Raw genomic sequence first — 13,315 nt, 5'->3', positions numbered from 1 at the left:
TGTTGTGATCTTTTTGTTACTCCAGGTTAGGTACTGAGGTTGAGAGAATTCATGATAATAAACCAGCAAGTCTTGATCAACCTTCGGGTCCGGAGAAGGAATCGCCACTATAGGCTCAAAGCAGTGAAAGATGAAAACCGTACGAGTGATTGGCATATCAAATTGAGAATCTTTAGAATTCTCGACATTGAACGAAAGAACAGGCTCTAGCCAATTTGAACTTGGAGCTTCAATAACCACTTTCGAAGCCTTTCCAATGTCCACAGAGGAAACTTCAATTTCCCCTGATTAAGCAAATTCGCTTCTCTCTTCTCATTCTCCTTATTAATCGCTTCAGTAACTTTTTCTTTAATCCCCTGAGCAGTGGGCTTGGCTTTGAGAGGACTTGGTTTAGGAATCGTTTCTTCAACGTCATCAACATCATCCTCATCATCATCAACAATTCCTTTTCCCTTATCCTGCATACCTGAACCCGAAGCTTCGTTCCCTTTCGGTTCAGTAACCACCTTTAGTTGTTGTGGTTTCAGGTGTTAAGATTTCGGATGTTGAGGTTTTGGTGGTAGGGATGAAGAATTCGTTTCTTCTCCCCCTTGTTGTGGACAGACAACGGACTCTAGAACACCCTCTATCCGACTTAGAATATCAAGAGCAGGCCGTAACTTCTCAGTTAAATGACATCTAACCGAGATGGTAAGATCATAATTGTAGGCTTCAAGAAGATGGAGAATAATGGAGTGAACATTACGAACAGAGCTTTTTACCACAGACCGCTCTGAACGCAATGCTTCAAGTTCCTTGTTCTCTTGATTAAGCTTTAGAGTCTAGGTTTTGAGTTGAGTGGTCTTCAGAGCAAGCTCATCCATCATTCTGTTTTCCAAGGGAAGATCTGCTTGAAGTTTATCCAAACGTTCAAAGATAGATGTCAGATGTTTAACGTGATCAGAGGTGAGGTTCTTGCGAAACACCTCAAAGAGCTCTTTTTCTTGTTGAAGAGATTGAATAAGGGTCTGAACCGAGGCATTGAACGTGTTGGCATTTTGTGCTACAACACCCTGTAAAGACTCAAAGAAAATATTTGCGTTAGAAATTAGTTTATCGACCTTTTTGGTCGCTTCCGTGCAAACTTTTGTTGAAGCATCAATTGATGAAGTGGCTTTGGTGATTGAAGCTTCGTGTTCTTTAACCCAGGTGGCCATCAAGTCTTTTATGGCAGACTCAGAACAGGAGTCCTGAGTAGAGGAGGAGGCCATAAGCTTATCTAGCTGTGCATTCAGCTCCTTGAGATGACGTTTGGTGACAGGGGCATCTTCATCATCATCACTTTGCACCCTGTAGGGACTATAGTTAGAGGTGTTCATTTGGATGGATCGGTTTGATCTGATCCAATCAAGTGAATCCAAATTGATTTCGGTTTTCAAGAGATGGATCTGAATAGTCCAAACTAAATTTAAATTCAATCCGATCCGATCCAATTACAATTCGGTTGGATCGATTTTTATAATTCAGTTTTCAAAAACTGAAACATTTTAAAACGACAAATAATTATAATGTTACTAAACTTTACACAAGAAGCAAAAACAAATTACTTAGTTGTGATTTGAAATGTGTAAACAACTAATAAGAAGATATATTATTGTTAAATATTTTATAGCTAGATAGAAAACTTTTTAAGTGAAAATGCATACTAATTTCTTTTTATTGTGTCAAACGTTCCTATTTGAAAAAATAAATTACAAACTTAATAAAAAACTATAGATATATATTATAAATAGATAAATAATAAATGTTTATTCAGTTTTTTTGGACTATTCGGTTCCTATTTTATAAACCTAAACCAATCCAAAATCCAAAATAATAATTCGGTTTTGTTGAAAACCAATCCAAAAATCTGAATATCCAAACCAAATAGACCAATCCAAATTGTCCAATTGCATAATTCAGTTTTATCCGAATAGTGAACAGTCCTAACTATAGTAGAAGGTGTTGAAATCAACATCTTCACCACCAAGAACGGTATTGGTCTTTGTCGATTGGGTAGGTGATGGAGGTTTGGTAGTGACAGGGGTTTTGGGTACTGAAGTACGAACCCTCGTATCAGATACGTTGGTCTGAACTTCAGTGGTGGTTGTGGTTGTAGATTTAGAAAATATAGTTGTAGGAATGGGAATACTGTAGGAAAGTTGAGATGAGATGATACGAAAAATTTGAGGATAGGAAATAGGAATGCAAACAGGTGGAGGAGATGGTGCTTAGGAGCGAACAGATACCTCTAGTGTAGGCGAACGAGGTGGTGTGCCACCACAAACTGAACCTTCATCATCTGAGATTTCGCTCTCAGATTCACTTGGAATGATGGCTTGATGACCAGTAGGCACGTACTCTGAGTCGGAGTCGCTTGATGATGCAAGAATAAGCTTTCGAGCAGGTTTCTTGACCTTCTTCTTCTTGGGTTGGGAAGGTGCTGCCTTCTCAGACTTTCGCTTCTTTGGAGAGTGAACCTTTGATACTCTACCTCCTTTTTCACCCTTTTTTGCTTCTTGCTTCTTGCCCCTCTTAGAAGGTTTGTCAGCTTCTTCAATAGACTTTAACATTTCTGGGTTAAGATCCCTTGGACTAGAGGAAGGAAGCTTCTTGTACTCTTAAATAAGCTTGCTTTCAGGGGACACACAAGCATTCATTGACTTTGGAATTGATCCAATGAAGTGAAACTTCGAGGTATGAGTAACAATGATATTTATGGTATGAAATGTAGCAATGGAGGAGAGTAGTGAATCTTCCATGATGGGAACATGAAAACGCTCCATTATCGATTGAGTGATAATGGTCCAAAATCGGGCACAAGAAATCTCTGTGTGGCGAGAAGTAGATGACAAACTATGGACTAGTTGAAGCCATAAAACCAAACCGTAATCAAGGTTGATACCATGGTACAAACCATAACGCAGATTCATGAAAGACTTGCTAGCACAATCTGATCCTGCACTTCGTTCTGAAAGCCCTTTGAAAAAAAAGGTGAACAGTCCATTCCATTGAGGAGGAAGGCATGATTTCTTGAACTTGGTCATAGTAGTTACGGTTTCAGTGTACCCCATGTTGTAAAACATTGAGAAAAGCTTACCTGTAGAGATGGAATCAGGATTCACCAAGGATTCTTCATAAGTGAGCCCTAGTAGTGAGCAAAATCAGTTCTTGGAGATTGAGGCCTTCTGGTTGAGAATATCAAAGTAAATCTTGTCTGCACCTTTGTCGTAAGTAGCAGTGGAATAGAGTTGTGAGAAGCACGCCATTGGTACGACTTCCACCGTTGATAAAGCATTGATGAGTGGCGAATACTTAAGACATTCAATCACGTGATACATGTAAGTATCGTAGAGCAATGGTGTGAGGTCGATCAACAAGTTCTGGTTTGTCTTGATTGTGAGAAGAGTGGATCGTGCAAAGGTTTCTTGAACAGAAGAAGACTCTGGCATTTTTGAATCCTGATGAAGAGGAAGATGAACTGGGATCACCAAATCGCCTCAAAACATCTTTTTTCTTGAGAGAGTAGAAGTGTGGTAAAGAGTAAGATCACGGTACTCAAAACCCTTATATACGATTTTGTGGAGAGAGAAAAATCAGGAGTAATGAGTCCACCAATTTGGGAAATGACGCCTAAAAAGGCGTGATTGGACAACTAGCAACCCCGATAAAGCAGCTGATGACGCATGATTGGGTAACTGTTCAAATTCATGTGCCTTCCATACTTATCCTCTTTTCAAATCACCAATCGGTAAAGCTTCCTGCTGACTCATCTTTTGAATCTTTAATAGAATCGTTATCGCCATAATTAACTAAGGCTTTATACCAATGCATCCCTTCGTTTGTAAATAACTGCATTACACCATAAGAAACCGTAGTTATATATTTGTGAATAGCTTGTGAGTAACCGAACTAGACTTTTGGAAAATCCAAGATTTTCGTGCAAGATAGTGTCAAAGTTAAAGAAATAAATCGAACTATTTGTGGGATTTTGTGATGTCATTTAAGACAGAAAGTAATGGATCCCGGGCACGAATCTCTTCCTTCAATTTCAAGAGAGACTTCAAAGTGCTTATTTAGATTCCCGTTGAAATACAATCAAGTACTTGTTAAGAAGCATTCAAAGGCATCTTTTGTATATAACGCTATTAAGGGTGGCTTTTGCTTCAATTCAGGTTTCGGTACTTGACATAAGACCAAAATGGAACGAAGTACTTGTGAGACCGATGTGGCCTATTAAACAAGTAGGTTTGGAACATATTCGGTGACTTGTTGACAACTGGTAATTAGAAATTTCAACGAAAAATAAAAAACTGAATCATTTGGAAAGAAAAGTCTTGGTGATAAACATTTGCATAAGGATCTTTCAAAATAATAGGAGATTTCAAGGTACATCCAAAAAAGTGGTTTCGTTTATTCAACGTGAAAACTAGAACATTAAATTGGTCACCATAAATGCATTATAGGTATTGAATTTTGGGTTTCACTTAGCACGTAATGTCACAAAACTAAGATCATTAACACAGAAGTTGTGTAACCATAAACCTCAGTGGTTGTGCTGAGAGTCTCAAAGGTTACAATTATGGAACAAATAATTGATGGAGAATAAGATTGATGAGGTTGAAGAATGAATGTACCTCTGCTATAAAATTGGACAAAGCAGAAAAACTCTAAACTCAATTTAGAGAAGAGTAAGGTCGCTCAAGATTAGAGTGAATTTGACAGCCTAATTGGGAAGACATGATTGATATTTATCAAGTCATTAAGGCTACACTCAGAATCTTTGGAGGCTTGGGTCAACATGCAACAACATGCCTCTAGGGACACTTAGCTAGTACATAGAAAAAGAATTATACCTGCCCCAACTCCATCATTGTGAATACACCTTATACACTAATTAGATTAAGACAGAAGCTAATTGAAATAAAATAAAAGAATTTGTTTTTGAATTATGATTTGAGTTTTCTGAAAAGAAATAAAAACAGAAATAAAATATTTTTGGATTTTATTAGATTTTATGAAAAAGAAATAAAAACTGTAATAAAAATAATTTTTGGATTTTATGAAAGATAAAAGAAACACATAAAATAAATTATGAGAAAAAGAATGAACATACTATACAACCAAAACCATCACTTGAAGATAAGAAGCGAACCGAGCCAAGTAAGACCGAACCCGAAATGGACCGAGCATTCGGTTCCCAAAAGAACCAAACTCGAAATGGACCGAGCGTTCGCTCTATTTCGCTTGCAACTTTTATTGAGGCGAAAGTGATTTCGGTACAGACTCAGCTTCCATCATTCCTAAGCCTTATAGGATTTTACTAAAACTTGTTTCAGGCAAGGCCTTAGTAAAGATGTCAGCCAATTGATCAGTGGTTCTTACAAAATGAATTTCTACATTACCATCTTCCACATGATCCTTGATAAAGTGATACCTTAGTGCTATGTGTTTCGTCTTTGAGTGTTGCACTTGGTTATGACAAATCCTAATTACACTCTTTGAGTCACAATATAGTGGGATTTTTTTTCATGTTCAGGTCGTAGTATCGTAGTTGACTTTGTATCCAGATGACCTGAGATGTGCACAATGATGCGGCTATATATTCTGCTTCAGCAGTGGAGAGAGAGAGACATAAGTTTGTTTCTTTGACTGCCAGCTAACAAGTTTGACATCCAGAAATCGGCATCCTCCAGTGGTACTCTTTCAGTCCAGTCCACATCCTCCAAGATCAGCATCTGAGAATGCTTGGACAAAGAACCCTGACTTGGCTGGGTACTATAGACCAAGCGAAGAGGTTCGCTTTAGGTATCGAAACATATTCTTTACACCTAGCAGGTGAGGTTCGTGTGGATTAGCTTGAAACCTAGCACAATAGCAAACATAGAACATTATGTATGGTCGACTTGTTGTTAGATACATTAGGGACCCTATCATCTGATGATAGAGGGTCATGTCAGCAGCTGGTTTGTCCAGAGAAAGTGTTAACTTTGTGCGAAACGCCATAGGAACCTTTACTTTTGAATCTCCCAACATTCCAAACTTGGCAAGCAAGGTCTTCGTGTAAGCCTCTTGATTAATGAAAATGCTTTCGGGTCCCTGTCTAATATTCAAGCCAAGGAAAAAGTTAATCATACCCATTGAGCTCATTTCAAATTTAATCTCCATCAACTTCCTAAATTCAGCTGTTAAGCTAGGATTTGTGGAATCGAAGATGATATCATCGAAGTAAATCTGAACGATCATAAGGTGGTCGCCCTCTTTCTTACGAAAGAAGGTTGGGTTAACCGAACCTTGTTTACACTTTGACATTTCAAGAAATCTAGTTAGAGTTTCATACCATGCCCTTGGTGCTTGCTTGAGACCATAGACAGTCTTATCCATAATGTAGCAGTGATCTGGATACTTCTCGTTCATGAAACTCGGTGGTTGCTCCACATACAACGTCTCTTACATTTCTCCATTTAAGAGGTGCACTTCACGTCCATTTGGTATACTTCAAAGTTCTTGTGTGCATCATAGGTGAGAAAAATACGAACTGATTCAATCCTTGCTACTGGAGTGAAGGTCTCTTGATAATCTATGCCTTCTTCTCGACAATAACCTTTCACAACCAATCTTGCCTTGTTGCGAATCACATTTCCATCCTTATCCATCTTGTTCCTAAAAACACACTTTAGTCCAACCACAAAAGCATCCTTTGGTGTTGGAATCAATCTCCACACTTTATTTCGCTCGAACTCATTGAGTTCGTCTTGCATCGCCTGTACCCAATCAGAATGATCGAGTGCGGTGTTGATTGTCTTCGGTTCAACCTTGGAGATGAACGAATTGAACATGCAAAATTCCACTTTAGAGAATAGTGCAGTTTGTTTCGCTTTTAGTTGTGATCGTGTGAGAAGTTTTTCTTTTGAATCACCAATAATTTGTGTTTGTGGATGATCTTTGGTCCATTTAGTGAGTGCAGGATAATTAGGATCATATATGGGATCCAGTACAACTTTCACTTCTTCTTTGAATTCTGAGTCAATATCATCATCGTTTGAATTCGCATTCTCCCCCTCGAATGATGATCTTCCTTAGCTCCAGGCTCAAATTTCTCCCCCTGGACTTTACTTTCGGGTGGTTTTGATGAAGATGGACTCTCCCCCTGGAATGGTGAATCATGGTTATTTGGAGAAGACGACCCCTGCCTCTGAACATAAGAACTATCTTTTGGAGGTTCGCTTGAGTCAGACTGTTCGGATGCTGTTAGTTGTTCATCTGCCATTTTCTTTGTAGCATCATCAATTATCTTCTTCAAGTTGTCTACCTTGTTGTCTGCAACGTTGGATTCAGGGTGAATAGCCTTTTCTGGTTCATCAAATAGCAGCATGTACTGCTCAAAGAGGTTTGAGATTGGTATCGTAGCTTGACCAGATTTTGGAAATATTTCCTCCATAGAACCTTCGGTTGTCTTCAATTTCTTGACGTAGTTATCATCGAAAGTGACATAATAAGTCTCTTCAATTTTATTTGAGCGCTTGTTCAAGACATGGTATGCTTTGGAGTTTAATGAGTAACCCAGAAAGATTCCTTCATCTGCTTTGACGTCAAACTTGTTTCGATGCTCTTTTGAATTAAAGATGAAGCATCTTAAACTGAACACATGACAAAAACTTTACATTAAGCTTTCGGTTGTTCAATATCTCATAAGGAGTGATGGAAAAACGTTTGTTGAGATAAGATCTGTTCTGCGTGTAGCAAGCAGCAGCAATGGCATCCGCCCAGAAATATAGAGGTAGTGATGCGAAGCTAAGCATGGTACGGGCTGCTTCGCATAAAGATCGGTTTCGCCTTTCGACAATCGCATTCTGTTGTGGAGTATATGGAGTCGAAAAGTTGTGAATCATCCCCTTCTCTGCAAGAAAATCTTCAAAGTCTTTGTTCTTGAACTCCAACCCGTTGTTGCTTCTTATGTTTCAAACTACCTTTCGTAGTTAAACTTCAACCTGCTTGATAAAGCGTCTAAGCTTGGGAGTGGCCTCTGATTTCTGTCTCAAAAAGAATACCCAGGTAAATCGAGAGAGGTCATCCATTATTACAAGTATATACATGTTACCACCAATGCTCTCGATTGAAAATGGACCACATAAATCAATGTGAAGTAATTCAAGTGGTTCAATAATTTTTGTATTAACACGAGAAGGATGACTCTATCGACTTTGCTTTCCCATTTCACACGCAACACACAAATGTTCCTTGTCGAACTTCAGAACAGGAAGACCTCGAACATGATCCCAAGCACCATTTTGTTGATGTTTTTGAAATTGAGATGGGAGTGCCTTCGGTTCCAGAGCCAACTTTCGTCTGAATGAGCCTTCGTTTGCAAGCAAACGAATGGCTTCCCTTGTATGGGATTGAGATTCAGAGGGTACATCTCTCCTTTTCGCTTTGATTTCAGCAAGATATTGTTCGTCTTCTTTTCAATTATCTCTGAGCCATCGTCATTGAATGAAACTTTTAACTCGGTACCGTCCACCAGTTGAGAAACACTGATAAGGTTGTGTTGTAAACCTTCAACGTGCGCCACTTTTCGTATCGAGAAATCACCATTGGTGATCATACCATAACCTTTGATTGTGCCAAAAGAATTATTACCATACTTGACACTTCCACCATTTGTAAGGGACCGAAACTCCCTCAGCTCTTCCCTTCTTCCTGTCATGTGACGTGAGCAACCACTATCTATGTACCATCATCGTCGAACTTCTCATCACGTATAACCTGCATAAATTAAGCAGGTTTAGGAACCCAAAGTTTCTTGGGTCCTTGTGAGCCTTTTACAGAACAGGGAATTATAAGAGAAACATCAACTAAAAAGGTTCCTTTTATTAAGGTTGTTTCATCTTTTCTTTTTATAGTGAAAACCTTGATTTTATTAGATTTGAGTTCTTTAGTATCAGTTTTTGATTTGTCGTTAGCAGTCTTTCGGTTCTCCTCTGTGGGTTCAAACGACGTATTCTTTTCGTTTTCTGGAAAGAGCTTTCCTTTTCCCTTTCAATCATTCTGTGAGTGAGAGTGAGAATGAGAAAGATGAAACTTGAGAGTAGAGTTTAGCTTTTGGTCATTGCTTTTACTTGGTTGAGAGACGAAACTACTTTCCATTCGGTTCCTCTCCTTGGTTGATCTAGGATCGAAACCATCCGTTCGGTTTCTCATATCTTGAGGACCGAAACTTCTTTTTCAGTTGCTATGCCTTTGTGGACCGAAAATCTATTTTCATTTGTCTTGATTCTGGGGACCGAAACTCTTCTGTCGGTTGTTTTCATTATTTAGAGCGCGAGAAGTTGAGTTTGTTTTTGCTTCTTCCTTTAACTTAACAAAATTTTCATAGCGAGCGTAATTAGGGTTTTGAGATTGCTAAAATTGTTTTTTTTCAGTGAGATTCTTATTGTATCTTAAATTACGTTGACGCTTTCTTTCTAACACTTGTTTTGGATTTTTGTGGATGTTGGCCTTTTTCTTTGGTCTTTGAGCATGAGTTTCGCTCTTCAGCGAAGAGGTTTCACTTGATATCATGACCAGTTCACCTGAAGGACTTTTGGTACCACTTGTGCTCGACACATCAAAGCGTGTAGGCTCATTAAGTGGTTCTGCCACATACCTACCCTTCACTCTCCATGATGTTTTCTTAGATAGACCTTCTATTTCATCAGCATTATCAATTGGTGCTGACAAGAAAAACTCGTCATAGCCATCAGCATTATCTTCTTCTACCAAAGCTGTCAGTTCGACTGTCTGTTGCTGAGTAACTCCTTTAAATGTATAAAATTGATTTGGAGTTGCTTGGACCTTTTGATATACCACAATCTTCTCTTTAAAGGACTTTAGTCTTGTTTTTGGATAAACGAGCGGACTCAACAGAATTTTCTGAAATAAGATTTTTGTTGGTTTCGGGTTCACTCTTGACAAATTCGGAACAGTCCACCTCATCGTCTACATATATTACACTCATATCATCATCCTCATTGAATTCAGAAGTGTTTTCAATATCAATTTTATTTTCTGAATTCAACTTGGCATTCAAAGAGTCAAATTTTTGTACAATTTCGGTTTTGATTTTTAATTTGTCATTTTCATCCAACAAATTTTTGAGCATGTCCTTATGGTCTTTTGACTTTATGAAGGACTCTATTTTGTCAAGACCAATTCTGTAAGCAGGAGAGATATCATCAGAAGAAACAATGTTTACACAGTTATATGCATCGGCATCGATTTCATCCTCCTTTAATTCAAGTAAGGGTAAAATCATACGATGTATCTTCTTCCCTATATCACAATCAAGATGCTATTGAGTAATGTTGGAGTATAATCGTTTAGCAATAAAAAAACATTATGTTGTTTTAAAAGCTTTAAATGATCTCTTTGCAAATAAATTGTTTCATCCCTAAACCTAATTAACTCCTTCTCCTTTTGCTCAATTCGTATATGCCTCTCCTCACTCTTCGACAATATCCTGCTGACTTGATCAGTTAGGTTAGAATTTGTGATGTGAGTTTGAGTTAGACTACTACTTATACTAGAAAATTTAGATTTTAGTACATTAAGTTCTTTTTCATAGTTTGTGATGGGGATATGTAAAAAAACAAGAATGGATTATACCTTCTTGATCAACTCATCACATTCGTTGATCTGCTCACTGTCAGGTTTCGCTGCAAAACACCTGTCTTCTCGCTGTTTCACTTCGTCTAGCTCCCCATCAATGGTATAGCCTCTCATTTGTGACACTTCCGAGGTCACCATCAGACACTTTCCTGCAAACGTTCTCTTCTTTCACCAGCAAAGCCCTGCCATGAGTGGGCTTCCTCACTTCTTGATCTTCAACACCACCAAACTCATCATCAACATTATTTCCTTGTACAATAAGAGCATTCATAGTGTTATTAGATCCATCTTTCTTCTTCTTGACTTCCTCCGATCGTTGTATGAGGTTCGCTTCCTCGTCGTCATCATCATTCTTTGCTGACTTCTTTCTTAACACACAATCTTTGGCAAAGTGATTTTTGCCTCCACAGTAGTGACAATTAAAACCTGAGTCACAACAAAGTTTTGCTTCCTTATTTTGTTCTTCGGTCTGAGAAACACTCTTCGGTTCCTCCTTCACTTTCTCGACACTGTAGCTTCCCTGCCAGTTTCGGTTCTTATTAGCTGGGAACCTTTTTCTGACGATCTTCTTGGGATTCGACACCATTAAAGCATAATCATCACTTGTTAGATCATATTCAGACATATCTAAATCTTCATCTTCTTCAGAAGCATTCTTTCCTTCGGAGATTAGAGCCAAGGACCCCATGCTCGAAACCACATTCATTTCTTTAGTTACTGCACTCTCATGTAACTTTAATATCCCCACCATTTTTGCCAGATAATAGGCCTTGAATTGTTCGTGTGCCTTCATAGTAGACACCACAGCCATCCATTCGGGTCTAAGGCCATTCATGAATGTGACCTTTTGTTCAATGACTATCCTTTCTATCCCATGCTTTATAATCTTACTAAGGAGATGATTAAATCGATCGAAGGCTTGAATAAGCTTCTCTTCAGGATTCTGCTTGAAGTCACCAAATTCTGAGAGCAATAGAGTTTGGATCGAATGCTCAAGATCTTCATCTGTAGAATATAGTTCCTTCAACCTGTCCTATATTTCCTTCGCTATTGTGCATGAACTTACGAACCGAAACGTGTCCGATTGCAAAGCAAACCTAATCATCCTTAAAGCTTTGATGTTGCACTGAAAGTTTTCTTTCTCATCTTGGGTTATGTCTTTCACATCATTAACGAGTTGATTGTACTCCTTTTGAGTTTTAACAATTCTTGAAGTGCTTGAGTGAGCGAATGGACCTACAGTAATCGCCTCCCAGATCAAGTATCCATTGTCTTCTGAACCAATCACGTAATCTTCGATGTGATGCGTCTAGACCTCATAATCTTGAGTGTACAATATGGGAATCCTCGTCGTCGATCCTATACTGTTGGAGATATTGATTGGGTTTGACTGAGAATCATCCATGGACATGATGATGTTTGTTCAAAAACCTGCTGATGTTTGTTCAAAAACCTGCTTAAGATCAGATTTGTAATAACGTTAGGGTAAGATCGAATATTTAAAGAACTACATCAATAGCATATGGCGGTTCTAACAATATCGATCAAATTGGAAAAACCCTAAGATCTTCTTCGACAGAAGTAATGTGTATGGATTACACCGTCTCATGCTCTGATAGCAATTGATGAGTTGAAAAACTCCTAGATCGATTAGATCTTCAACAGGTTAATCAATCAAACAAACAAACACAATAAACATGATATAGAATCAAGTAATTCTTAATGATTCAAATGTAGTCACGCCTCAGCAGAGCTCAATCAAGAACTTCCATTGTAGAGGCAAGCTAGGGTTTGTAGTACAATTTTGAGAATAATAAATGAAAGTGATTAATACAAAAGATGCATGCATGCACCTTAAATACTAAACCCTAATAAAATAAGCACGGTTGGACAGGCCCAAATTGGATAACAAAACTGGGCTAAGGACCGAGCCCAACGACGCAACACTTCTGGACCCAACAATATTAGTAAATAATTATATAATAAATATGTAACCGCTAATATTATGTGTTTATAATCAAATAAAGAATTTCATTACCAAAAATAGGAATTAGACTATATAAAACATAGAAAAAAAAATGCAAAAATGGTCCTTGTATGCATTTTTTTTCTTCAGAAAATGGTCCGAAACATGAAAGTTTTGAATCGGTGGTCCGTTTGAGTATGTTTGTATGTGTTTTGATCTCTCCAAATATTGAAATGGATAAATTATCCTTACTAAATTTATTTTCCATTTTTACTTTCTTTTCTATAAGTATTTACATATTCAGGGTCGGCCCAGGCCATGGGCGACCTGGGTAACGATCCAGGGCATCAATATCTGGAGGGTGTAAACTTTGGTCCAGTTCTTCTGGGTGTGCGTTATTTGGGACAAAAATTTCATCCAAATGAGTTTTTTTGGGGGCATCACACTTGAAAAGTAAAAATCGAAGGCGGAAAAAAGACAAGACCAAGCACCTAAAAACGGAAGACGAGGAGTCTCGACAATCAGAAAAATTATGGTTGGCAATGGAGATATTCATGCATTCAGTTTATCACGATTCACCATCCATGTCGCTAATGTATTGCTGTAGTAAAAAAAAGTCCCAAAAATTACGTTCTGATTCCTATTTTGGCTATGTATTTTTATTCTTACTCCTCTTTATTCTAT

Source organism: Lactuca sativa, chromosome 8 (assembly GCF_002870075.4).
Source record: "Lactuca sativa cultivar Salinas chromosome 8, Lsat_Salinas_v11, whole genome shotgun sequence".
Taxonomy (NCBI): Eukaryota; Viridiplantae; Streptophyta; class Magnoliopsida; order Asterales; family Asteraceae; genus Lactuca; species Lactuca sativa.
Note: the sequence above shows the minus strand (reverse complement) of the source record.